Here is a 4,913-nt window from a genome sequence, read left to right on the forward strand (position 1 = left end):
AACTTATTCAAAGGCACAGAGATGTGAAAAGGCAGAGTGTTTAGTTTTACTAGAGTATAAAGAGAAACTGGAAAATGAGATGTGGCACAGAAGGTAAGGAAGGAGCCAATCATGGAAGGTCTTTCGTGCCATGTTGAGGAACTGGAGATAAGGAGCCACCAGTGATTTTTCCATCATGAGAGAAACATGATCAGATGTGTTGCTTGGAAGTATATCAGTTAGAAGAGGAGGGTAAAACTGGAGGCAGAGAAACCTGAAAGACACGATAAGAATTACTGTAGGTTGGATGCATCTTCAGGGCTTGAATATACATAAAGGTAGGTTCAGGGGCTTCCCTCGTGGCGCAGCGGTTAAGAATCCGCCTGCCAATGCAGGGAACACGGGTTCAAGCCCTGGTCCGGGAAGATCCCACATGCCGCGGAGCAACTAAGCCCGTGCACCACAACTACTGAGCCTGCGCTCTAGAGCCCACGAGCCACAACTACTGAGTGCACTTGCCACAACGACTGAAGCCCTCGCGCCTAGAGCCCGTGCTCTGCAACAAGAGAAGCCATGTCAACGAGAAGCCCGTGCACCACAACGAAGAGGAGCCCCCATTCACCACAACTAGAGAAAGCAGTGAAGACCCAATATAGCCAAATATAAAAACAAATAAATAAGTAACAGTAACCAGAAAAAGGTAGGTTCAGAAGAAGATTTAGTGAGTGAAACCCAGTGAGTTATAAAATCAAAGGAAAATGCCCATTTGTGTTTCCACCAAAAAGGATCAGGAATTGAAGAGCTATGACCATGGCAATAAAAAAAAAAAACTTGTTAGAATTTGAAAACATGAAACCTTCCTATGTTTGTCTGCTTAAGTCTACGGTAGTTATAACATATGTCCACAAGGTCTTTGATCCTCCTTCAAAAAGATGGAGGTTAGTTCCACACCCCATGAATTGGGCCAGTCTTGGTAACTCTCCTCTAACAAATAAAATGCAGCAGACTTACGACATGCAAGACTAGAACATAAAAGGTAATACAGCTTCTAACTCACTCTTTTCCTTGAGATCCAGACACCATGCTGTGAGGAAGCCCAGGTTACATGGAGAGACCACTTGTTCCAGCCATGTGCTCTAACATAGCTCAGCTGAGATCCCAGTGGACAGCCAGCCTCAACCTTAAAGCCCTTGAGTGAAGAAAACCTTTGAGTTGACTCTCACCCCACCCACTACGACTGCATGAGAAACCTTGAATGAGAACTGCCCAGTTGAACTCAGTCAACTCCTTGAACACTCCTCAAACTGTGAAAGATAATAATATCAAACAAAATCTAACAAAATATAAAATAAAATAACTTGGGGGTTGATTGGTTATACAGCAAAAGATAACCAGGACATATCCCATATGTTTCTTTTAAAATGACAAGAGTCTATGGACTTGTATTCAGGAACAGGACAGAATGTAGGGAATTGGGTAGTACTGAACCCCAAGCTTAATGAGAAAAGAACTGTAATGAACAGAATGGCAACAGGGGCCTTCCAAGGGATCTTAACGCTAGAAATGCTAAGACCTTAACAATAGAAAGACACCAAGAACATGTTTATCAAACTTCAGGTAATGCAAAGGAGGTAGGAAAAACTAACTCTTTAAGGGTTAACTTAGAATTCAGCAGCAATTTGATCTTGGTTTAACAGAACAGATCATACTGTGGAAAATACTACTGCTACAGAGAGGTAACAAAATGCTAAGGCCAACAGCTGCCCTGAGGTTGCCTGCAGAGCCTTGGGCCCCAGCAAAAAGAAAAGCTGAATGGGTTCCTTTGTCATGCCTGGTCCCTCAAGAGCTGTACTCACTGTGAAAAGGGGGAAAATTTCAGCTGACAGTTACAATCAAGTCATTTGCCTTTCTTAGTCATTTCTTTGGTGGTAGGAGTGGCGGCGGGGTCTCTCCTGATAATCTACAACTGTAAGCCAGTACTCATGCCAAACTGGACCTGGAAATCACCCAACTTCCAAGAACTGAAAAAACACAGGCAGAGATTTACTTTAAGAGGTCCAGAAATCTCACAGAAGTAAACACAATTGCTTTCTGGAAGAAAGCACATTAAACCCAGGTTTCAAAGAATTCTCATAGATAACAGTTTCCACAAATATTACTCACCACAAAAGAGAGGGAGCAAGAAAGGCAGAGAGGAAGGAAGAATATAAGTCACAAAACACACAGTGAAATCGGCCACTCATTTCAAACCACTTCATATCCTCTTGGCTTTACTTGACGCTTGAACAAGCTGCCACTGTGATAACTAGCTCTGCACAGATTGCAGCCAATTGAAATCTATACTCCTGAAGAAAGGAACACGCGGACAGTGCCTCATTTTATACCTGGACATTGCACCTCTTGCCTCCCTCCTGCAGCCCCCTGCAAATATCACGCAGTCACCTCAATGGACGCAACCTGGTCGTGAGAGAAAGCTAACTCTTTGCAGGTCAAACGTCGACCAGTGGGAGCTAGAAGCTGGAGGATGAACTGTTCTCCTTTATCCCCACCAACAGAAACCCTGCGCTGCAGGTGATTTGGCTCATCGGAAACAGGACACTCAGGAAAGACAAACAGAATGCTAGCAAGAGACGTTCAATCAACAAATTCTAGGGACTTCCCTGGTGGTCCAGTGGGTAAGACTCTGCGCTCCCAATGCCGGGGGCCCAGGTTCGATCCCTGGTCAGGGAACTAGATCCCGCACGCCGCAACTAAAGATCCCGCAGGCTGCAACTAAGACCCGGCACGGCCAAATAAATAAATATTTTTAAAAAAAGAAATTCTAAAGGATGCCCTTCGTGATGAAGGAAGATGACCACAGAAGGCAGGTGTGAGATGCAGGAAGGAAAAGTGAGCCAGGACTATGGTAAACTGTGAGGAAATGGAAACGAATACTAGCTATAGAAGGCAAATCTAGTTTGTAATCTGTGGTATCAAAAAATAAGATATAATTAAAACAGTGGACAAGAAGAGGAGAGTCAGAACTGGGTAAGGGAAGTTAAAGCTTTCTCAAGTCCTCATATTCTTCAAGAACAGGGTAATTATTGCTGCACTTCAGGCTTCATGAAGCTAAGTATAGAAGTGTCACTGGATGATCAGCTGGATTCTTCCTGACTCATTTTTGAGACCCCAGTAAGGAAACGTCAGACACCAAGGTGAGTGTGAGCTGAAGCTCTCAGGTACATAATTCACAAAGGGATATTTAAGAACCAGTCCCATGACCTTTGGTACCCCCAGCCAGAACAAGGATGTAAAAGGAACTCAGAATGCAAAAATGAGACAAGATTTCTCACTTCCCTTGTAGGGGAGGACTGAGGTGGTGCTACCTTCCCACCTCAAGTCTCATCTGAGGAATTTCCATGGTTCCACCCAAAGTGCTTATTTCTTGTAATTGGAAGACACGGAAGACTTGCGAGTGTCTCATGCCTGAAAAACTGAAAGCAACCTGTGATGGAAATGGCTACCTAGAGATTCCAGCAGCAAGAAGCTGCTAGCAAGTGCTGGATTCCTGAGTCGTAAAAGAAATCCTACCACAAACACTACACTGTGAAAGTTAAAAGAATCCCCTTTGAAAGTGGAAGAAAAAGAACGCTCCCTATCACCACTTCTGTTCAACGTTGTCCTGGATGCCCTAGTCAGGTGATTAGACAAGAAAAATAAGTAAAAGCTATAAGAACTCAAAAGGAAGAAATAAACCTGAAAGATGCTATGACTGTCTATGTAGAAAAACTAAGATAATCTACAAAGAATTAGTCTTATTAAGAGTTTAGCGAGAGTGCAACCACACTACAATGCACTAGTAACAAACAGCAAATGTAGGTTTTGAAAAGATACCATTTAAAACTGCAACAAAAGAACATGAGGCACATAAGAACAAATCAATCAAAAGTTGTGTTAGAGCCTTACTGAGAAAATTATAAAACTATTAGATGACATTAATAAAGAGTTAAATGGAGAAATACATTCATAGATAAGAATATGATTTCATAAGGCTCTCTCTTCTCACCAAGCTCATCCACAGATTCAGTGATATTCTGATAAAAATCCTAAGAGTTTTTTAGAAGATATTTAACAAGTTGATTCTAAGATTTATATTGAAGAACAACAGACTAAGACACATCTGAAGAAAAACAAGGTATGGGAACTCATATCAGATATGAAAATTTTTATAAATTATAGCAATTAAAATATTGTGGTTTGGGCATAGGAATAGGCCAATTGACCCCAGTAACAAAACAGGAAGCCTAGAAACAGACTCATGACTAAACAGAAACCTGGTACATTACCAAAGGGTGATTAAGAAATTGAGGGAAATGTTGGACTCTTGAACAAATATGTTGAAACAATTAGTTACACATTAGGAGGAAAATAAAACTGGATTTCTTCCTTGATTAAAAAAATCAACTCTCCATAATAGGACTTAAATGTGAAAGGCAATACCTTCAAATATTTCAAAGAATATATGAGATTTGTCGTGGTCCAAACGCGGGTTGGAAAAGAATTTCCAGACACAAGGCAGAATGTAAAGAAGATAGAATTTATTAGAGGGAAGGGTCACTGCCAGAACAGCGGGCCGACTTCCTAGTAGTCTGGGAGACTCGAGCCCGAACATGTGCTACTGATCAGTTTTTATAGCCAGAAAACAAAGGAATGGTCCGAGGTGAAAATTTCGTTTACTGATTGGTCAAGGCACATACACCTTCCTTCTATAGGGTGGGAGTGGGACGGGGCATATGCCTTTCCTTATTTGGGACAGGTCCCATCGCCCAGGGGGACTCAGGAATTTCGTAACCATCGCAACAGGGTGGGAAGGGGAAAGGGAAACTTTTTCAGGCAGGGTCGTCTTTGTCCTTGAAGCACCATTGTCCTCGGAGCACAAGACTATCTTTATGCCA

This window comes from Aethalodelphis obliquidens, unplaced genomic scaffold, assembly GCF_003676395.1.
Source record: "Aethalodelphis obliquidens isolate GAN/ISIS:26980383/991018 unplaced genomic scaffold, ASM367639v1 scaffold99, whole genome shotgun sequence".
Taxonomy (NCBI): domain Eukaryota; kingdom Metazoa; phylum Chordata; class Mammalia; order Artiodactyla; family Delphinidae; genus Aethalodelphis; species Aethalodelphis obliquidens.